General features: G+C 45.4%; 1 non-coding gene and 1 pseudogene across 1 annotated transcript in view; both read right to left on the reverse strand.

Moving 5' to 3' along the window:
* LOC142355187 (large subunit ribosomal RNA) overlaps nt 1–912 on the reverse strand; it is a 3,522-nt gene extending 2,610 nt beyond the window's left edge. Inside the window, exon 1 of the ribosomal RNA XR_012761173.1 lies at nt 1–912. This exon is cut by the window's left edge and continues 2,610 nt beyond it. This is a non-coding gene — a ribosomal RNA (large subunit ribosomal RNA).
* A 1,683-nt stretch (nt 913–2,595) lies between these two features.
* LOC142355188 (5.8S ribosomal RNA) lies at nt 2,596–2,747 on the reverse strand (annotated as a pseudogene).
* Between the last annotated feature and the right edge of the window lie 19,753 nt (nt 2,748–22,500).

Below are 22,500 nucleotides of genomic sequence, written 5' to 3' on the forward strand. Positions count from 1 at the left end.
ATCGATTTGCACGTCAGAACCGCTTCGGGCTTCCACCATGGTTTCCCGTGGCTTCGCCCTGCCCAAGCATAGATCACCATCTTTCGGGTCGTGTGCTACTTGCTCTGGATCAGTCATGCAATAAGAGCAAAACCGTCCGTGGTTGCGGGACACCGAATCGGCGCCCTCACCACACAAAGTAGTGCAATTCATAAAAATTACATTGTTCACTTTCATTTCGCGTGTGCGCTTTCAATGAGCGACAACACTTGCAAGCAACTCACACCCTTTGGTCCGTGTTTCAAGACGGGCTGTAGAGAGCATTGAATAGGAAGTTGAGGTCAGACAGGCAATCAAGATCAATTTATCTCATTTTGTTTAGAATCAACAAGAAGAATTCCGAGGAAAACTTCTGCTCGATTCATTAACAAGATTTGCCAAAAGACGACAACTACACTACTCGGTAGCCGAGAATATAATATCAAGGCATTGAGTATGGTAACGCTCACTCCAGTTCCCCTTCAACAGTTTCACGTACTTTTCACTCTCTCTTCAGAGTGCTTTTCAACTTTCCCTCACGGTACTTGTTTACTATCGGTCTCGCTTTATAATTAGCTTTTGGAGAGACATATCTCCAGCTTCGAGTTGCACTTTCAAACAACTCTACTCATAGGAATGAGCCATTATGACTGGTATCGAAAATGACCTTTACAGGATTTTCACCTTCTTTGATGCTACTTTCCAGTAGACATCAGGACAAATTCACCAGTCTAGCATCAAACCATACCGGACACCGAGAAATGTTGCCATTTCTCTTCCCGATGAGCTTTTCCCTGTTCATTCGCCATTACTAAGGGATTCTCAGTTGATTTCTTTTCCTCCCCTTACTGATATGCTTAAGTTAAGGGGGTTCTCTCGCCCAATTCAGGTTATGTAGTTGATTGTCTCTTAATTGGTTCACTGACCAATATGAGACAGAAACCGATTCAGCAGTTTTGTTCGCTACTACTATCAAACACAGGTCGAAGTTTCCATTCAGTCATTAATTCCAACTTTCAAATGTTGTTGTTTCAGCTTTCGCTTACTAGAAGCAACATAATACTCGCTGCAATACAGACCTCGGGAAACCCTCACCGTGAATAAGGTTCACTCACATATTTCACTACATTTTGCGTGGGATTGGAGATGAGGCTACTCGTTCTTGCTCAGTACTAGGCTGAAAATTAACGAAACTTCGTTACAAACGTTCACATGTTGATGTTTCCGCTTTCGCGTACTCGAAACAACATAATACTAGTCTTTGTAATTTAGTTTCATAATTTCAACTGTTCTCATGCAGAATTTTTGCTCATTCTTATCCCAAATTTTGACCTGGCTACTAGTTACACTCCTTGTACTTATTGCAAAATGACCACAAATTTCAACAGCTTTCACATGTTGCTGTTTCGGCTTTCGCTTACTACAGTCAACATAATACTCGTTGCAAAATAAGTGCTCGGCATCTGCAATTTTCCAAAGACGAAGTTTCGCCAGTTCAATTTTCGCTCGCCAATTATGGCTACTAATTCACACGGTACTGAGCTCAACAACATTAAATTTGTTCAGCAAGACTTTCACATGTTGATGTTTTGGCTTTCGCCTACTAGAAGCAACATAATACTCGTCTTGTTAGCTCATTCAATGAGAATAGCTTTTCCCGTTGAGAATTTTTGCCTTCAATTGGCGTTGTAGTGAGTTTGGCTACTCAGATCACCAAATACTTGTGACAATTCGAACCAGAAATGTTTTCAATTTTCACATGCTGATGTTTCGGATTCAACCTACTAGAAGCAGCATAATACTTGTATTCAACAATTTCTGTATCAAATCCCAGTTTTCTCTGGTGCATCTTTGCCAAACTATTCCAAACTGCCTGAGTCTGAATACCAATTACAGGTACTAGTAAATGCACGTTACTAAGGACTATATAGTTCTAGGTTACTGTACACAACGACGTTCACATGTTGATGTTTCAGCTGCCGCTTACTAGAAACAACATAATACTTATCGTGCATACCTTTCCATAACTTGTCCTTTTCAGATGCATTAGTTTCCCTTTGTCTTGGCTTCTACAGTCAGACTGGCTACTAGTAACAGCACAGTACTAATCACATATCGTTCTACAGTTTGCAGACAACTTTCACATGTTGATGTTTCAGCTTTCGCCTACTAGAAACAACATAATACTCGCTGTATACATTTGTAGTTCTCTATGTAACTTTCATGTGAAGAAGTTTCGCCAGTCTTTTTGACTGTCTCAAATCTGAGTCATGCTTAGGCTACTAGTTGCTTCATAGTACTTATCGCCTCGAGATCATTGAACAAAACTTGATTTTCACATGTTGCTGTTTCAGCTTCCGCTTACTAGAAACAACATAATACTAGTCTCATTAAGTTCCGTCTCTTTGCAATTTTCTTATGAAGAAAATTCGCCATCACAATGACTCCAGCAGTTCTTGATCAAGGAATGCAATCATTGATCAGAATGCTATTATTTGAATCGGTTCTGCTTTAAGTGTTCCAATTTTATTGGAAGCACCAACAATAGAACATCAATGTGTTCAATCGAGAGTTATATAACCCTGAATCGGACGCAGTCAACAGCCGAAGCCGAGACCGCCTTTTGCGTTAGAGAGGTCGGTAAACAAATCTTGCGATTCATACCGAATTAACACATATAGCTGTGCTCCTCTTCGTAAAGCGAGCCAAGTGATCCCCTGTTGAAGGATGTATTTGGACCAATCTAGTAGCATTTGGTTTCCAACAAGCTCTCCCAAGTTAGCTTACTTATTGGGCTTTTCAACCAATTCGGTTGGCTACAAGCATCATCAAAGTACTAGCCACAGTTTGATCGCAAAATTCTACGACTTTCACATGTTGATGTTTCGGCTTGCGCTTAGCCTACTATAAGCAACATAATACTAGTCATATCATAGAGCGTGATCAGCTTGTGACGTTCTCATGATGAAGTTTCACCAACAGTGTCTCACTTCGAGCTTAAATCCAGCTACTAGTAACTACACAGTACTGACTGCAACGATAACTTTTATCTATACCTTTCACATGCTGCGCTTTCGGCCAGGGCCTACTAACGTCAACATAATACTCGATATAAACTTTTGTTCATGATGCAGCTTCCCCATGCAGAAGTTTCGCCTTCAAATGCTCTCTTGGCCATATGACGTAAGAAAAGGTTACTAGTAACATCACAGTACTAGCCACAGTTTGATTGCAAAATTCTACGACTTTCACATGTTGATGTTTCGGCTTGCGCTTAGCCTACTAGAAGCAACATAATACTAGTCATATCATAGAGCGTGATCAGCTTGTGACGTTCTCATGATGAAGTTTCACCAACAGTGTCTCATTTCGAGCTTAAATCCAGCTACTAGTAACTACACAGTACTGACTGCAACGCTAACTTTTATCTATACCTTTCACATGCTGCGCTTTCGGCCAGGGCCTACTAACGTCAACATAATACTCGATATAAACTTTTGTTCATGATGCAGCTTCCCCATGCAGAAGTTTCGCCTTCAAATGCTCTCTTGGCCATATGACGTAACACAAGGTTACTAGTAACATCACAGTACTAGCCACAATTTGATCGCAAAATTCTACGACTTTCACATGTTGATGTTTCGGCTTGCGCTTAGCCTACTAGAAGCAACATAATACTAGTCATATCATAGAGCTTGATCAGCTTGTGACATTCTCATGATGAAGTTTCACCAACAGTGTCTCATTTTGAGCTTAAATCCAGCTACTAGTAACTACACAGTACTGACTGCAACAATAACTTTTATCTATACCTTTCACATGCTGCGTTTTCGGCCAAGGCCTACTAACGTCAACATAATACTCGATATAAAATTTTGATCATGATGCAGCTTTCCCATGCAGAAGTTTCGCCTTCAAATGCTCTCTTGGCCATATGACGGAACACCAGGTTACTAGTAACATCACAGTACTAGCCACAGTTTGATTGCAAAATTCTACGACTTTCACATGTTGATGTTTCGGCTTGCGCTTAGCCTACTAGAAGCAACATAATACTAGTCATATCATAGAGCGTGATCAGCTTGTGACGTTCTCATGATGAAGTTTCACCAATAGTGTTTCATTCGAATTGGTTCTGCTTTAAGCTCTCCAATTGTTTTGGATGAACCAGTTTTGCCCTTCGAAGCCACTTTTGTGAGCTTTTGTGGGTCTTTACCAAGAGGATATACCTCAAGGCCTCTTTCAATTCCTTTAAGTTCTTTCAACTCCTTTACAGTTTCTAGGTTCACATAGCTGCAAACCTTATTTCTAGTTTTAAGTCTGGCCAACTTGGGGAGAGTTGGTGCAGACCGTGACCAATTCTAGTAGGATGCCACAACAAGAATGTGATCAACTTAGCTTGTCGATGAACCTGCCCCACATTCAAACAACTCTATCGCCTTTTCCTCGTATAGTTATATGCGAGGGCCTCTCATAGAGAGCGCTGTTAGCAACCTTTTCCACATAGACGATAAAGTTGTGAGTGTTTTGCACATGGCTGTTGTCATCACCACGTGACGAGTCAACTCAGCTTGACTCTCTACACTCCGACAAGCTTTGCACATACGCCTTTAGTTCAGTATGTGTCTTTAATCTGACTCCGGTGCCTCAAGCCGGAAAAATTGTCAGATTATGATCATTATCGGTTAGTCATCCCGATGCAAGATCGTATCGTACTGTCTTTGTCTACCTCCAGATTCCGAAGAACAGGAGGAGACTCTCCCAGACCTACATATCTGGGAGAATGTTCAGAGGGCGAGAAGCTGTGGATTACTCTCCCCTAAGAACTGACTAAACTTTACCCTCGTCCAAGGTAAGTTTATTTTAGCTAGCCTTCTATGTAAAGGATCTGAGGCTAAGCTGTGTTTTTTCGAGCCTTTGGCTCGGAGCAAGTTCAGTGGGCGCCCCGAGTAGCTCAACTCTTTCCCACTGAACAGCGCAACGCTCTGTCACTCGCTGGGATTTTTGCGTGTCGGTTCTAACCACGCGACTTGTGGACCTTTTTAGGCCTTTCTCATTCACAAGTCTATAGCTGGGCTTCTATAACCCAGCTTCTGAGATCTAGATAGCTGCAGTTCTGCTAGGCTGCTTTTGCTAACTAGTCTCCCTTTAAGCAGTCCCTTGCCATGACTGCTGAACTATGTATCCACACAAGTAGTTTTTGAGCTCGATACATAATTCGAGATTGGTTGCCAAGCAATCTCTAGCGACAGAGCGTCATGCGCACTACAGACATGGCCTCTACCAGCAGCCATGCCCGAAGGAATCAATCACTGATCCTTCCGCAGGTTCCCCTACGGAAACCTTGTTACGACTTTTACTTCCTCTAGACAATTAAGCTCGATCCGCTTCATCCCGTTGCCGGAGACCGAAGTCCCAACAGTAGGAATTTGCAATTCTTGCTTAACTATCCAATCAGTAGTAGCGACGGGCGGTGTGTACAAAGGGCAGGGACGTAATCCCTATGAGTTGTTGACTCATAAGTACCAGGAATTCCTGGTTCACGTCTGCAAGTTACAACAGACGATCCCCTTGAAGCGCTGTACTTTTCTCTGATTGCCCAGTCCATTTCGGACCAAGGGCTGAGTACTCAATCTAAAAGTACACAGTGTAGCGCGCGTGCAGTCCAGAACATCTAAGGGCATCACAGACCTGTTATAGCCTCACTTCATCTGCGGTATTTAATTCCGCATAGTTCCTCTAAGAAGTGTTTGAATTCACATATAGTGAATTTCATTATTTAGATGGAGAAGATCTCGTTCGTTATCGGAATTAACCAGACAGATCACTCCACTAACTAAGAACGGCCATGCACCACCGCCCATATAATCATGAAAGATATTCAATCTGTCAATCCTTAAGATGTCTGGACCGGGTGAGTTTTCCCGTGTTGAGTCAAATTAAGCCGCAGGCTCCACTCCTGGTGGTGCCCTTCCGTCAATTCCTTTAAGTTTCGATTTTGCAACCATACTTCCCCCGGAACCAATAAACTTTGGTTTCCCGGTTAATCTCTTGCCAAGTCAAGATCGACTTTGACAAATTGTAGGTTGGTATAGTTTATGGTCAGAATTACGAGGGTATCTAATCCTCTTCAATACTCTGACTTTCGTTCTTGATTAATGAAAACATTCTTGGCAAATGCTTTCGCAGTAGTTTGTCTTGCCACGATCCAAGAATTTCACCTCTAACGTAGCAATACAAATGCCCCCGTCTGTTCCTTTCAATCATTACCGCACTCAGCCAACCGGCATCAATCGAGTAGCGGGTCATTCTCCATTATTCCATGCTTTATTATTCGATCCCAAAGGATGCTTTGAACACTCTAATTTTCTCAGGGTGAAAACACCGTTTCCACAGTTCGTCACATTTAAGTGCAAACTATTTCTTCGATGCGAAGGATGAGCGGAACGAGTCAACAGATTTAACTGAAGACCATGTTGCCGTTCTACTCAAACAGATCCAACTATGAGCTTTTTAAACGCAGCAACTATTGCATACGCTTGTAGAGGCTGGTATTACCGCGGCTGCTGGCACCAGACTTGCCCTCTACTCGTTCATCAATGGAGCTTTTAAGTCCATTCCATTCTGATTACAAACCATAAAGGTTCATATCATTATTTCTAGTCACTACCTCCTCGTGCGGAGAGTGGGTAATTTGCGTGCCTGCTGCCTTCCTTGGATGTGGTAGCCGTTTCTAAGGCTCCCTCTCCGGAATCGAACCCTGATTCCCCGTTACCCGTCACAACCATGGTAGTCCGTTACACTACCATCATAGGTTGATAGGTCAGAAATTCGGAAGTTCCGTCCCCAAGCCGAAGCTATCTGGGATCTTTCAGTTACTAGGACTCATCACGGGATGTGTCTGTACTTAGCAAATCACCCGGTGTAGTCTTGTAAAAGTCTCCGACAGTGTCGGACAATCAGCATGCATTAGCTGCAGGGTTACCGCAGTTATTCATTTAGCTTGCAAATCAACTAATAGATAGTAACTGATTTAATGAGCCATTCGCGGTTCCACTTTTTCAAGCTTCGCTTGCACATGCATGGCTTAGTCTTTCAGACAAGCATATGGCAACTGACAGGATCAATCAGTTTAATTGCACTTTGAACAATCTTTCGATTTGTTCGAATTTAGAAAGACATAGCCTTGCGGCCTCGTCAATCTTGCTTTGAGCTTTTTAAATCACGAAGAGTTTCAATGCATGCTTTGGCATGGCTACTAGTTACTACACAGTACTCTACACACTTAGAGTTACCCACGATTACACATTTCACATGCTGATGTTTCGGCTCGCGCGTACTAGAAACAGCATAATACTATGTGTACTGGTAGATAGCGCTCTGTGAGCATTTCCCATGAGCAGGTTTTGCCCTCCAAATCTCTGTTCTACTGTTACCAATACCGGCTAACAACTGTATCATACTAGGGAGAATTGACTCATGATTTAAAAACCAGATGTTCACATGTCGATGTTTCGGCTCTCGCCTACTAGAAACAACATAATACTAGTCTGTTAAAAATCTCAATCACGCCGCCTCTTCAGATACAGAAGTTTTACCTTTTATTGGTTAGAGAACAGCTTTCCAGCTGTCGACATGGTTACTAGTAACAACACCGTACTCAACACAAAAACTTTTCAACTTCACAACTTTCACATGCTGATGTTTCTGCTTTCGCATACTAGAAACAGCATAATACTTATTGTTTTGTCAAGTAATTTGTGTGTCTTTCCCATGTGAAGTTTCACCGGTCAACAATGTTTCCCTGACCAATTACGGCTACTAGTAGCTGTATAATACTAGGGAAAATGATTGAGGATTTAATATCAGATTTTCACATGTTGATGTTTCGGCTTTCGCCTACTAGAAACAACATAATACTAGTCTGCTAAGAAATCTCGCTCAAATTGCCTTTTCACATACAGAAGTTTCACCTTCTATTGGTTAGAGAACAGTTCTCAGCTGTCGACATGGTTACTAGTAACAACATCGTACTCAACACAAAAATTCTTCAACTTCACAACTTTCACATGCTGATGTTTCTGCTTTCGCGTACTAGAAACAGCATAATACTTATTGCTTTGTCAAGAAGTGTGTGTGTCTTTCCCATGCGAAAGTTTCACCGGTCAGCAATAATTGCCGTGTCCAATTAAGGTTACTCATAGCTGTATAATACTAGGGAAAATGATTGAGGATTTAATATCAGATTTTCACATGTTGATGTTTCGGCTTTCGCCTACTAGAAACAACATAATACTAGTCTGCTAATAAATCTCGCTCAAATTGCCTTTTCACATACAGAAGTTTCACCTCTTCTTGGTCACTGTACAGATGATGCTGTCTGTTCTTTATTTGGTTCTGCTTATTATAAGGAGGGGCATCACTCCTTCCTCCTTGGTTTGCATGCATTAAGCCTGCTTTGTGAAAAGCGTATCTTTCTAGCTTTTCTTCGCCTTACTCGAGTAGGACGATACAATCCAGACATTAGTCAGTCTTGGTGTAAAGTCACTGAGTATTATTCGGTTCTGCTTTATTCAGCAATATGCTGTATAATTGTTGTAATTTGCGAACATATTTGTTCTCAGTTCCGAACTACTAGCGACGACAGATTACCAGCGGTCATGAGCCATCAAGGTAGTTCTTTGGTGCATCAAGTAGAGAGGTGCCATCAAACAACACTTCCCTAATAATGCTACACACATAGAATTTGCTACAGTGCAGCTTTTTACTTTGCAAAAATTGCGCACAAATTTTGCATAGAATAAATGTTTTATCAAGATTTTTAGATCCCCTCCCTTGAGAGAACGTTACTCCTTTAAGTGAACACCCCGCGGCGTCCTGTTGTTATTGCTTATAACCATTTCGCAAGCCGGAGGCATAATGCACTACGCAAGCCGCTACTTTGGCACAGAGGCACCTAGTTTTACACCCGGGACTTCAGGTGGCCCAGTTTTACACCCAGTACAGCGGTGCCAGTTGGTAACCCGGTGGATCCTCGGAGACCAGACATGATCATAGATCAAACCCGATGTATGCTACTCCTGAACGTATAGTATCTCCACTGTGCAATGAAATTATCGTTCGTTTCGGGCCTTCCTATACGTTCAGCAGACAATCGCTAGGAATTCACCTCGTGACCCGTGGTGACCACACTGGATTTCAAGTTTATTGATTTGGACAGACCTGTCATTTATTTTGCTTTTCAGCTTCAGTTCTGCTCGATCTAGCTTGCCTAAGGCTTGATCTCGCTTTGCTCACCCCTGTAGGAGCCTCTACTAGTACCACTCGGAGTAATGGGGAATCCACCAGACCTAATCGATGAATGCCATCAAACAACAAACATCATACCCGGCTTCATCAGGCATATTTTATTACTTCCGAGAGGTACTTTAGTATCAGATCTTTCTCCATGCCTCTTATGAGGACCCGTCAGACCTTTCGGTTTATCGTTTAGCTTCAGTCCTGCTCGATCTAGCTTTCCCAAGGCTCGATCTAGCTCTATTCGCCCCACTAGAGGGCTCTCTAAGACCCCTCGGTCTTAGTGTTAGCTCCGGTACTGCTCGGTCGTGCTTGCTGAAGGCCCGACCCAGCTTTAGTTAGATTCTCGTACTTTCTCTTGGCCTCTCTAGGAGGACCAGACAGACCTCTCGGTCTATCGTTTAGCTTCAGTCCTGCTCGATCTAGCTTGCCCAAGGCTTGATCAAGCTCTATTCGCCCCGCTAGAGGGCTCTCTAAGACCCCTCGGTCTTAGTGTTATCTTCTGTAATGCCTAACCAAGCTTACTACAGGCCTTGGTCAGGTCTTTATCGGTCACCGATTAGTAACAGACCAATCATAGGGCCTTCCACCCTATCCGGGTTGAGGTCTTTAGTCCAGCCATATTTTGACAAGACACCTCTCCCTAATAATGCCCCACACATAGAATTACTGTCCATGCAGTATTTAACTTGTGTTTTTTTCTAAAATTTGATTTTCACTTTTTGGAGGTTCATTTGCTCCTCTGACACTCTTTCAGCTTCAATCTTACTCGATCTAGCTTTCCCAAGGCTCGATCTAGCTCTATTCGCCCCACTAGAGGGCTCTCTAAGACACTTCGGTCTTAGTGTTAGCTCCGGTCTTGCTCAATCGTGCTTGCTGAAGGCGCGATCAAGCTTTAGTTAGCTTCTCGTACTTCCTCTTGGCCTCTCTAGGAGGACCAGACAGACCTCTCGGTCTATCGTTTAGCTTCAGTCCTGCTCGATCTAGCTTTCCCAAGGCTCGATCTAGCTCTATTCGCCCTGCTAGAGGGCTCTCTAAGACCCCTCGGTCTTAGTGTTAGCTCCGGTACAGCTCGGTCGTGCTTGCTGAAGGCCCGATCAAGCTTTAGTTAGATTCTCGTACTTTCTCTTGGCCTCTCTAGGAGGACCAGACAGACCTCTCGGTCTATCGTTTAGCTTCAGTCCTGCTTGATCTAGCTTTCCCAAGGCTCGATCTAGCTCTATTCGCCCTGCTAGAGGGCTCTCTAAGACCCCTCGGTCTTAGTGTTAGCTCCGGTACAGCTCGGTCGTGCTTGCTGAAGGCCCGATCAAGCTTTAGTTAGCTTCTCGTACTTTCTCTTGGCCTCTCTAGGAGGACCAGACAGACCTCTCGGTCTATCGTTTAGCTTCAGTCCTGCTCGATCTAGCTTTCCCAAGGCTCGATCTAGATCTATTCGCCCTGCTAGAGGGCTCTCTAAGACCCCTCGGTCTTAGTGTTAGCTCCGGTACAGCTCGGTCGTGCTTGCTGAAGGCCTGATCAAGCTTTAGTTAGCTTCTCGTACTTTCTCTTGGCCTCTCTAGGAGGACCAGACAGACCTTTCGGTCTCTTGCTTAGCTTCAGTCCTGCTCGATCTAGCTTTCCCAAGGCTCGATCTAGCTCTATTCGCCCCGCTAGAGGGCTCTCTAAGACCCCTCGGTCTTAGTGTTAACTCCTGTAATGCCTAACCAAGCTTACTACAGGCCTTGGTCAGGTCTTTATCGGTCACCGATTAGTAACAGACCGATCATGGGGCCTTCCACCCTATCCGGGTTGAGGTCTTTAGTCCAGCCATATTTTGACAAGACACCTCCCCCTAATAATGCCCCACACATAGAAATACTGTCCATGCAGTATTTAACTTGTGTTTTTTCTAAAATTTGATTTTCACTTTTTGGAGGTTCATTTGCTCCTCTGACACTCTTTCAGCTTCAATCTTACTCGATCTAGCTTTCCCAAGGCTCGATCTAGCTCTATTCGCCCCACCAGAGGGCTCTCTAAGACACTTCGGTCTTAGTGTTAGCTCCGGTCTTGCTCAATCGTGCTTGCTGAAGGCGCGATCAAGCTTTAGTTAGCTTCTCGTACTTTCTCTTGGCCTCTCTAGGAGGACCAGACAGACCTCTCGGTCTATCGTTTAGCTTCAGTCCTGCTCGATCTAGCTTTCCCAAGGCTCGATCTAGCTCTATTCGCCCCGCTAGAGGGCTCTCTAAGACCCCTCGGTCTTAGTGTTAGCTCCGGTACAGCTCGGTCGTGCTTGCTGAAGGCCCGATCAAGCTTTAGTTGGCTTCTCGTACTTTCTCTTGGCCTCTCTAGGAGGACCAGACAGACCTCTCGGTCTCTTGCTTAGCTTCAGTCCTGCTCGATCTAGCTTGCCCAAGGCTTGATCAAGCTCTATTCGCCCCGCTAGAGGGCTCTCTAAGACCCCTCGGTCTTAGTGTTAGCTCCGGTACAGCTCGGTCGTGCTTGCTGAAGGCCCGATCAAGCTTTAGTTAGCTTCTCGTTTTTTCTCTTGACCTCTCTAGGAGGACCAGACAGACCTCTCGGTCTATCGTTTAGCTTCAGTCCTGCTCGATCTAGCTTTCCCAAGGCTCGATCTAGCTCTATTCGCCCCGCTAGAGGGCTCTCTAAGACCCCTCGGTCTTAGTGTTAGCTCCGGTACAGCTCGGTCGTGCTTGCTGAAGGCCCGATCAAGCTTTAGTTGGCTTCTCGTACTTTCTCTTGGCCCAAGGCTCGATCTAGCTCTATTCGCCCCGCTAGAGGGCTCTCTAAGACCCCTCGGTCTTAGTGTTATCTCCTGTAATGCCTAACCAAGCTTACTACAGGCCTTGGTCAGGTCTTTATCGGTCACCGATTAGTAACAGACCGATCATAGGGCCTTCCACCCTATCTGGGTTGAGGTCTTTAGTCCAGCCATATTTTGACAAGACACCTCCCCCTAATAATGCCCCACACATAGAATTACTGTTTATGCAGCTTTTCACTTGTGAAATTTTTAATTTTCGCAATTATTATAGAATAAGTGTTTGCGCAGCTTTTCATAGGTCGAGCTCTAGCTAGCTAGCTCAAGCTAGCTAGCTAGCTCAAGCTCAAGCTATCTAGCTCAAGCTCAAGCCAGCTAGCTCAAGCTCAAGCTAGCTAGCTAGCTCAAGCTCAAGCTAGCTAGCTAGCTCAAGCTCAAGCTAGCTAGCTCAAGCTCAAGCTAGCTAGCTCAAGCTCAAGCTAGCTAGCTAGCTCAAGCTCAAGCTCAAGCTAGCTAGCTCAAGCTCAAGCTCAAGCTAGCTAGCTAGCTCAAGCTCAAGCTAGCTAGCTAGCTCAAGCTCAAGCTAGCTAGCTAGCTCAAGCTCAAGCTAGCTAGCTCAAGCTCAAGCTCAAGCTCAAGCTAGCTAGCTAGCTCAAGCTAGCTAGCTAGCTCAAGCTCAAGCTAGCTAGCTAGCTCAAGTTCAAGCTAGCTAGCTAGCTCAAGCTCAAGCTAGCTAGCTAGCTCAAGCTCAAGCTAGCTAGCTCAAGCTCAAGCTAGCTAGCTCAAGCTCAAGCTAGCTAGCTAGCTCAAGCTCAAGCTCAAGCTAGCTAGCTCAAGCTCAAGCTCAAGCTAGCTAGCTAGCTCAAGCTCAAGCTAGCTAGCTAGCTCAAGCTCAAGCTCAAGCTAGCTAGCTAGCTCAAGTTCAAGCTAGCTAGCTAGCTCAAGCTCAAGCTAGCTAGCTCAAGCTCAAGCTAGCTAGCTCAAGCTCAAGCCAGCTAGCTCAAGCTCAAGCTCAAGCTAGCTAGCTAGCTCAAGCACAAGCTAGCTAGCTAGCTCAATCTCAAGCTAGCTAGCTCAAGCTCAAGCTAGCTAGCTCAAGCTCAAGCTAGCTAGCTAGCTCAAGCTCAAGCTCAAGCTAGCTAGCTCAAGCTCAAGCTCAAGCTAGCTAGCTAGCTCAAGCTCAAGCTAGCTAGCTAGCTCAAGCTCAAGCTCAAGCTAGCTAGCTCAAGCTCAAGCTCAAGCTAGCTAGCTAGCTCAAGCTCAAGCTGGCTAGCTAGCTCAAGCTCAAGCTAGCTAGCTAGCTCAAGCTCAAGCTAGCTAGCTCAAGCTCAAGCTCAAGCTCAAGCTAGCTAGCTAGCTCAAGCTAGCTAGCTAGCTCAAGCTCAAGCTAGCTAGCTAGCTCAAGTTCAAGCTAGCTAGCTAGCTCAAGCTCAAGCTAGCTAGCTAGCTCAAGCTCAAGCTAGCTAGCTCAAGCTCAAGCTAGCTAGCTCAAGCTCAAGCTAGCTAGCTAGCTCAAGCTCAAGCTCAAGCTAGCTAGCTCAAGCTCAAGCTCAAGCTAGCTAGCTAGCTCAAGCTCAAGCTAGCTAGCTAGCTCAAGCTCAAGCTAGCTAGCTAGCTCAAGTTCAAGCTAGCTAGCTAGCTCAAGCTCAAGCTAGCTAGCTCAAGCTCAAGCTAGCTAGCTCAAACTCAAGCTAGCTAGCTAGCTCAAGTTCAAGCTAGCTAGCTAGCTCAAGCTCAAGCTAGCTAGCTAGCTCAAGCTCAAGCTAGCTAGCTCAAGCTCAAGCTAGCTAGCTCAAGCTCCAGCTAGCTAGCTAGCTCAAGCTCAAGCTCAAGCTAGCTAGCTCAAGCTCAAGCTCAAGCTAGCTAGCTAGCTCAAGCTCAAGCTAGCTAGCTAGCTCAAGCTCAAGCTAGCTAGCTAGCTCAAGTTCAAGCTAGCTAGCTAGCTCAAGCTCAAGCTAGCTAGCTCAAGCTCAAGCTAGCTAGCTCAAGCTCAAGCCAGCTAGCTCAAGCTCAAGCTCAAGCTAGCTAGCTAGCTCAAGCACAAGCTTGCTAGCTAGCTCAAGCTCAAGCTAGCTAGCTCAAGCTCAAGCTAGCTAGCTCAAGCTCAAGCTAGCTAGCTCAAGCTCAAGCTCAAGCTAGCTAGCTAGCTCAAGCACAAGCTTGCTAGCTAGCTCAAGCTCAAGCTAGCTAGCTCAAGCTCAAGCTAGCTAGCTCAAGCTCAAGCTAGCTAGCTAGCTCAAGCTCAAGCTCAAGCTAGCTAGCTCAAGCTCAAGCTCAAGCTAGCTAGCTAGCTCAAGCTCAAGCTAGCTAGCTAGCTCAAGCTCAAGCTAGCTAGCTAGCTCAAGCTCAAGCTAGCTAGCTCAAGCTCAAGCTCAAGCTAGCTAGCTAGCTCAAGCTAGCTAGCTAGCTCAAGCTCAAGCTAGCTAGCTAGCTCAAGTTCAAGCTAGCTAGCTAGCTCAAGCTCAAGCTAGCTAGCTAGCTCAAGCTCAAGCTAGCTAGCTCAAGCTCAAGCTAGCTAGCTCAAGCTCAAGCTAGCTAGCTAGCTCAAGCTCAAGCTCAAGCTAGCTAGCTCAAGCTCAAGCTCAAGCTAGCTAGCTAGCTCAAGCTCAAGCTAGCTAGCTAGCTCAAGCTCAAGCTAGCTAGCTAGCTCAAGTTCAAGCTAGCTAGCTAGCTCAAGCTCAAGCTAGCTAGCTCAAGCTCAAGCTAGCTAGCTCAAGCTCAAGCCAGCTAGCTCAAGCTCAAGCTCAAGCTAGCTAGCTAGCTCAAGCACAAGCTAGCTAGCTAGCTCAAGCTCAAGCTAGCTAGCTCAAGCTCAAGCTAGCTAGCTCAAGCTCAAGCTAGCTAGCTAGCTCAAGCTCAAGCTCAAGCTAGCTAGCTCAAGCTCAAGCTCAAGCTAGCTAGCTAGCTCAAGCTCAAGCTAGCTAGCTAGCTCAAGCTCAAGCTCAAGCTAGCTAGCTCAAGCTCAAGCTCAAGCTAGCTAGCTAGCTCAAGCTCAAGCTAGCTAGCTAGCTCAAGCTCAAGCTAGCTAGCTAGCTCAAGCTCAAGCTAGCTAGCTCAAGCTCAAGCTCAAGCTCAAGCTAGCTAGCTAGCTCAAGCTAGCTAGCTAGCTCAAGCTCAAGCTAGCTAGCTAGCTCAAGTTCAAGCTAGCTAGCTAGCTCAAGCTCAAGCTAGCTAGCTAGCTCAAGCTCAAGCTAGCTAGCTCAAGCTCAAGCTAGCTAGCTCAAGCTCAAGCTAGCTAGCTAGCTCAAGCTCAAGCTCAAGCTAGCTAGCTCAAGCTCAAGCTCAAGCTAGCTAGCTAGCTCAAGCTCAAGCTAGCTAGCTAGCTCAAGCTCAAGCTAGCTAGCTAGCTCAAGTTCAAGCTAGCTAGCTAGCTCAAGCTCAAGCTAGCTAGCTCAAGCTCAAGCTAGCTAGCTCAAACTCAAGCTAGCTAGCTAGCTCAAGTTCAAGCTAGCTAGCTAGCTCAAGCTCAAGCTAGCTAGCTAGCTCAAGCTCAAGCTAGCTAGCTCAAGCTCAAGCTAGCTAGCTCAAGCTCAAGCTAGCTAGCTAGCTCAAGCTCAAGCTCAAGCTAGCTAGCTCAAGCTCAAGCTCAAGCTAGCTAGCTAGCTCAAGCTCAAGCTAGCTAGCTAGCTCAAGCTCAAGCTAGCTAGCTAGCTCAAGTTCAAGCTAGCTAGCTAGCTCAAGCTCAAGCTAGCTAGCTCAAGCTCAAGCTAGCTAGCTCAAGCTCAAGCCAGCTAGCTCAAGCTCAAGCTCAAGCTAGCTAGCTAGCTCAAGCACAAGCTTGCTAGCTAGCTCAAGCTCAAGCTAGCTAGCTCAAGCTCAAGCTAGCTAGCTCAAGCTCAAGCTAGCTAGCTCAAGCTCAAGCTCAAGCTAGCTAGCTAGCTCAAGCACAAGCTTGCTAGCTAGCTCAAGCTCAAGCTAGCTAGCTCAAGCTCAAGCTAGCTAGCTCAAGCTCAAGCTAGCTAGCTAGCTCAAGCTCAAGCTCAAGCTAGCTAGCTCAAGCTCAAGCTCAAGCTAGCTAGCTAGCTCAAGCTCAAGCTAGCTAGCTAGCTCAAGCTCAAGCTAGCTAGCTAGCTCAAGCTCAAGCTAGCTAGCTCAAGCTCAAGCTCAAGCTAGCTAGCTAGCTCAAGCTAGCTAGCTAGCTCAAGCTCAAGCTAGCTAGCTAGCTCAAGTTCAAGCTAGCTAGCTAGCTCAAGCTCAAGCTAGCTAGCTAGCTCAAGCTCAAGCTATCTAGCTCAAGCTCAAGCTAGCTAGCTCAAGCTCAAGCTAGCTAGCTAGCTCAAGCTCAAGCTCAAGCTAGCTAGCTCAAGCTCAAGCTCAAGCTAGCTAGCTAGCTCAAGCTCAAGCTAGCTAGCTAGCTCAAGCTCAAGCTAGCTAGCTAGCTCAAGTTCAAGCTAGCTAGCTAGCTCAAGCTCAAGCTAGCTAGCTCAAGCTCAAGCTAGCTAGCTCAAGCTCAAGCCAGCTAGCTCAAGCTCAAGCTCAAGCTAGCTAGCTAGCTCAAGCTCAAGCTCAAGCTCAAGCTAGCTGGCTAGCTCAAGTTCAAGCTAGCTAGCTAGCTCAAGCTCAAGCTAGCTAGCTCAAGCTCAAGCTAGCTAGCTCAAGCTCAAGCCAGCTAGCTCAAGCTCAAGCTCAAGCTAGCTAGCTAGCTCAAGCTCAAGCTAGCTAGCTCAAGCTCAAGCTAGCTAGCTAGCTAGCTCAAGCTCAAGCTCAAGCTAGCTAGCTCAAGCTCAAGCTCAAGCTAGCTAGCTCAAGCTCAAGCTCAAGCTAGCTAGCTCAAGCTCAAGCTCAAGCTAGCTAGCTCAAGCCCAAGCTCAAGCTAGCTAGCTAGCTCAAGCTCAAGCTAGCTAGCTCAAGCTCAAGCTCAAGCTCAAGCTAGCTAGCTAGCTAGCTCAAGCTCAAGCTCAAGCTAGCTAGCTAGCTCAAGCTCAAGCTAGCTAGCTCAAGCTCAAGCTAGCTAGCTAGCTCAAGTTCAAGCTAGCTAGCTAGCTCAAGCTCAAGCTAGCTAGCTAGCTCAAGCTCAAGCTAGCTAGCTCAAGCTCAAGCTAGCTAGCTCAAGCTCAAGCTAGCTAGCTAGCTCAAGCTCAAGCTCAAGCTAGCTAGCTCAAGCTCAAGCTCAAGCTAGCTAGCTAGCTCAAGCTCAAGCTAGCTAGCTAGCTCAAGCTCAAGCTAGCTAGCTAGCTCAAGTTCAAGCTAGCTAGCTAGCTCAAGCTCAAGCTAGCTAGCTCAAGCTCAAGCTAGCTAGCTCAAACTCAAGCTAGCTAGCTAGCTCAAGTTCAAGCTAGCTAGCTAGCTCAAGCTCAAGCTAGCTAGCTAGCTCAAGCTCAAGCTAGCTAGCTCAAGCTCAAGCTAGCTAGCTCAAGCTCAAGCTAGCTAGCTAGCTCAAGCTCAAGCTCAAGCTAGCTAGCTCAAGCTCAAGCTCAAGCTAGCTAGCTAGCTCAAGCTCAAGCTAGCTAGCTAGCTCAAGCTCAAGCTAGCTAGCTAGCTCAAGTTCAAGCTAGCTAGCTAGGTCAAGCTCAAGCTAGCTAGCTCAAGCTCAAGCTAGCTAGCTCAAGCTCAAGCCAGCTAGCTCAAGCTCAAGCTCAAGCTAGCTAGCTAGCTCAAGCACAAGCTTGCTAGCTAGCTCAAGCTCAAGCTAGCTAGCTCAAGCTCAAGCTAGCTAGCTCAAGCTCAAGCTAGCTAGCTCAAGCTCAAGCTCAAGCTAGCTAGCTAGCTCAAGCACAAGCTTGCTAGCTAGCTCAAGCTCAAGCTAGCTAGCTCAAGCTCAAGCTAGCTAGCTCAAGCTCAAGCTAGCTAGCTAGCTCAAGCTCAAGCTCAAGCTAGCTAGCTCAAGCTCAAGCTCAAGCTAGCTAGCTAGCTCAAGCTCAAGCTAGCTAGCTAGCTCAAGCTCAAGCTAGCTAGCTAGCTCAAGCTCAAGCTAGCTAGCTCAAGCTCAAGCTCAAGCTAGCTAGCTAGCTCAAGCTAGCTAGCTAGCTCAAGCTCAAGCTAGCTAGCTAGCTCAAGTTCAAGCTAGCTAGCTAGCTCAAGCTCAAGCTAGCTAGCTAGCTCAAGCTCAAGCTAGCTAGCTCAAGCTCAAGCTAGCTAGCTCAAGCTCAAGCTAGCTAGCTAGCTCAAGCTCAAGCTCAAGCTAGCTAGCTCAAGCTCAAGCTCAAGCTAGCTAGCTAGCTCAAGCTCAAGCTAGCTAGCTAGCTCAAGCTCAAGCTAGCTAGCTAGCTCAAGTTCAAGCTAGCTAGCTAGCTCAAGCTCAAGCTAGCTAGCTCAAGCTCAAGCTAGCTAGCTCAAGCTCAAGCCAGCTAGCTCAAGCTCAAGCTCAAGCTAGCTAGCTAGCTCAAGCTCAAGCTCAAGCTAGCTAGCTAGCTCAAGTTCAAGCTAGCTAGCTAGCTCAAGCTCAAGCTAGCTAGCTCAAGCTCAAGCTAGCTAGCTCAAGCTCAAGCCAGCTAGCTCAAGCTCAATCTCAAGCTAGCTAGCTAGCTCAAGCTCAAGCTAGCTAGCTCAAGCTCAAGCTAGCTAGCTAGCTAGCTCAAGCTCAAGCTCAAGCTAGCTAGCTCAAGCTCAAGCTCAAGCTAGCTAGCTCAAGCTCAAGCTCAAGCTAGCTAGCTCAAGCTCAAGCTCAAGCTAGCTAGCTCAAGCTCAAGCTCAAGCTAGCTAGCTAGCTCAAGCTCAAGCTAGCTAGCTCAAGCTCAAGCTCAAGCTCAAGCTAGCTAGCTAGCTAGCTCAAGCTCAAGCTCAAGCTAGCTAGCTAGCTCAAGCTCAAGCTAGCTAGCTCAAGCTCAAGCCAGCTAGCTCAAGCTCAAGCTCAAGCTAGCTAGCTAGCTCAAGCTCAAGCTAGCTAGCTCAAGCTCAAGCCAGCTAGCTCAAGCTCAAGCTCAAGCTCAAGCTAGCTAGCTAGCTCAAGCTCAAGCTAGATAGCTAGCTCAAGCTAGCTAGCTAGCTCAAGCTCAAGCTCAAGCTAGCTAGCTAGCTAGCTCAAGCTCAAGCTAGCTAGCTCAAGCTCAAGCCAACTAGCTCAAGCTCAAGCTCAAGCTAGCTAGCTAGCTCAAGCTCAAGCTAGCTAGCTCAAGCTCAAGCTCAAGCGAGCTAGCTAGCTCAAGCTCAAGCTAGCTAGCTAGCTCAAGCTCAAGCTAGCTAACTCAAGCTAACTCAGCTAGCTCAAGCTAACTCAAGCTAGCTAAAGCTAACTCAAGCTAACTCAAGCTAACTCAAGCTAACTCAAGCTAGCTAAAGCTAACTCAAGCTAACTCAAGCTAACCCGAGCTAACTCAAGCTAGCTCAAGCTAACCCAAGCTAGCTAAAGCTAACTCAAGCTAACTCAAGCTAATTCAAGCTAACTCAAGCTAACTCAAGCTAACTCAAGCTAACTCAAGCTAGTTCAAGCTAACTCAAGCTAGCTAAAGCTAACTCAAGCTAACTCAAGCTAACTCAAGCTAGCTCAAGCTAACTCAAGCTAGTTCAAGCTAACTCAAGCTAGCTAAAGCTAACTCAAGCTAACTCAAGCTAACTCAAGCTAGCTCAAGCTAACTCAAGCTAACTCAAGCTAACTCAAGCTAACCCGAGCTAACTCAAGCTAACTCAAGGTAGCTAAAGCTAGTTCAAGCTAGCTCAAGCTAGCTAAAGCTAAGACAAGCTAACTCAAGCTAACTCAAGCTAACTCAAGCTAACTCAAGCTAGTTCAAGCTAACTCAAGCTAGCTAAAGCTAACTCAAGCTAACTCAAGCTAACTCAAGCTAGCTCAAGCTAACTCAAGCTAGTTCAAGCTAACTCAAGCTAGCTAAAGCTAACTCAAGCTAACTCAAGCTAACTCAAGCTAGCTCAAGCTAACTCAAGCTAGTTCAAGCTAACTCAAGCTAGCTAAAGCTAACTCAAGCTAACTCAAGCTAACTCAAGCTAACTCAAGCTAGCTAAAGCTAACTCAAGCTAACTCAAGCTAACCCGAGCTAACTCAAGCTAGCTCAAGCTAACCCAAGCTAGCTAAAGCTAACTCAAGCTAACTCAAGCTAATTCAAGCTAACTCAAGCTAACTCAAGCTAACTCAAGCTAACTCAAGCTAGCTAAAGCTAACTCAAGCTAACTCAAGCTAACTCAAGCTAACCCGAGCTAACTCAAGCTAACTCAAGGTAGCTAAAGCTAGTTCAAGCTAACTCAAGCTAGCTAAAGCTAAGACAAGCTAACTCAAGCTAACTCAAGCTAACTCAAGCTAACTCAAGCTAACTCAAGCTAGTTCAAGCTAACTCAAGCTAACTCAAGCTAACTCAAGCTAGCTAAAGCTAACTCAAGCTAACTCAAGCTAACTCAAGCTAACCCGAGCTAACTCAAGCTAACTCAAGGTAGCTAAAGCTAGTTCAAGCTAGCTCAAGCTAGCTAAAGCTAAGACAAGCTAACTCAAGCTAACTCAAGCTAACTCAAGCTAGTTCAAGCTAACTCAAGCTAGCTAAAGCTAACTCAAGCTAACTCAAGCTAACTCAAGCTAGCTCAAGCTAACTCAAGCTAGTTCAAGCTAACTCAAGCTAGCTAAAGCTAACTCAAGCTAACTCAAGCTAACTCAAGCTAACTCAAGCTAGCTAAAGCTAACTCAAGCTAACTCAAGCTAACCCGAGCTAACTCAAGCTAGCTCAAGCTAACCCAAGCTAGCTAAAGCTAACTCAAGCTAACTCAAGCTAATTCAAGCTAACTCAAGCTAACTCAAGCTAACTCAAGCTAACTCAAGCTAGCTAAAGCTAACTCAAGCTAACTCAAGCTAACTCAAGCTAACCCGAGCTAACTCAAGCTAACTCAAGGTAGCTAAAGCTAGTTCAAGCTAACTCAAGCTAGCTAAAGCTAAGACAAGCTAACTCAAGCTAACTCAAGCTAACTCAAGCTAACTCAAGCTAACTCAAGCTAGTTCAAGCTAACTCAAGCTAACTCAAGCTAACTCAAGCTAGCTAAAGCTAACTCAAGCTAACTCAAGCTAACTCAAGCTAACCCGAGCTAACTCAAGCTAACTCAAGGTAGCTAAAGCTAGTTCAAGCTAGCTCAAGCTAGCTAAAGCTAAGACAAGCTAACTCAAGCTAACTCAAGCTAACTCAAGCTAGTTCAAGCTAACTCAAGCTAGCTAAAGCTAACTCAAGCTAACTCAAGCTAACTCAAGCTAGCTCAAGCTAACTCAAGCTAGTTCAAGCTAACTCAAGCTAGCTAAAGCTAACTCAAGCTAACTCAAGCTAACTCAAGCTAACTCAAGCTAGCTAAAGCTAACTCAAGCTAACTCAAGCTAACCCGAGCTAACTCAAGCTAGCTCAAGCTAACCCAAGCTAGCTAAAGCTAACTCAAGCTAACTCAAGCTAATTCAAGCTAACTCAAGCTAACTCAAGCTAACTCAAGCTAACTCAAGCTAGCTAAAGCTAACTCAAGCTAACTCAAGCTAACTCAAGCTAACCCGAGCTAACTCAAGCTAACTCAAGGTAGCTAAAGCTAGTTCAAGCTAACTCAAGCTAGCTAAAGCTAAGACAAGCTAACTCAAGCTAACTCAAGCTAACTCAAGCTAACTCAAGCTAACTCAAGCTAACTCAAGCTAGTTCAAGCTAACTCAAGCTAACTCAAGCTAACTCAAGCTAGCTAAAGCTAACTCAAGCTAACTCAAGCTAACTCAAGCTAACCCGAGCTAACTCAAGCTAACTCAAGGTAGCTAAAGCTAGTTCAAGCTAACTCAAGCTAGCTAAAGCTAAGACAAGCTAACTCAAGCTAACTCAAGCTAACTCAAGCTAACTCAAGCTAACTAAAGCTAGTTCAAGCTAACTCAAGCTAGCTAAAGCTAACTCAAGCTAACTCAAGCTAACTCAAGCTAGCTCAAGCTAACTCAAGCTAGTTCAAGCTAACTCAAGCTAGCTAAAGCTAACTCAAGCTAACTCAAGCTAACTCAAGCTAACTCAAGCTAGCTAAAGCTAACTCAAGCTAACTCAAGCTAACCCGAGCTAACTCAAGCTAGCTCAAGCTAACCCAAGCTAGCTAAAGCTAACTCAAGCTAACTCAAGCTAATTCAAGCTAACTCAAGCTAACTCAAGCTAACTCAAGCTAACTCAAGCTAGCTAAAGCTAACTCAAGCTAACTCAAGCTAACTCAAGCTAACCCGAGCTAACTCAAGCTAACTCAAGGTAGCTAAAGCTAGTTCAAGCTAACTCAAGCTAGCTAAAGCTAAGACAAGCTAACTCAAGCTAACTCAAGCTAACTCAAGCTAACTCAAGCTAACTCAAGCTAGTTCAAGCTAACTTAATGAAGTTAACCCAAGCTAACTTGGGTTAATGAAGTCAAACTCAAGCTAACCCGAGCTAACTCAAGCTAACTCAAGCTAATTCAAGCTAACTCAAGCTAACTCAAGCTATTTCAAGCTAACTCAAGCTAATTCAAGCTAACTCAAGCTAGCTCACTCTGATTGGCTGCCACTGTTAGGCCATTTGGGAGCGCTT

Source organism: Convolutriloba macropyga, unplaced genomic scaffold, assembly GCF_964194025.1.
Source record: "Convolutriloba macropyga unplaced genomic scaffold, txConMacr16.3 SCAFFOLD_688, whole genome shotgun sequence".
In the NCBI taxonomy this organism is placed as follows: domain Eukaryota; kingdom Metazoa; phylum Xenacoelomorpha; order Acoela; family Convolutidae; genus Convolutriloba; species Convolutriloba macropyga.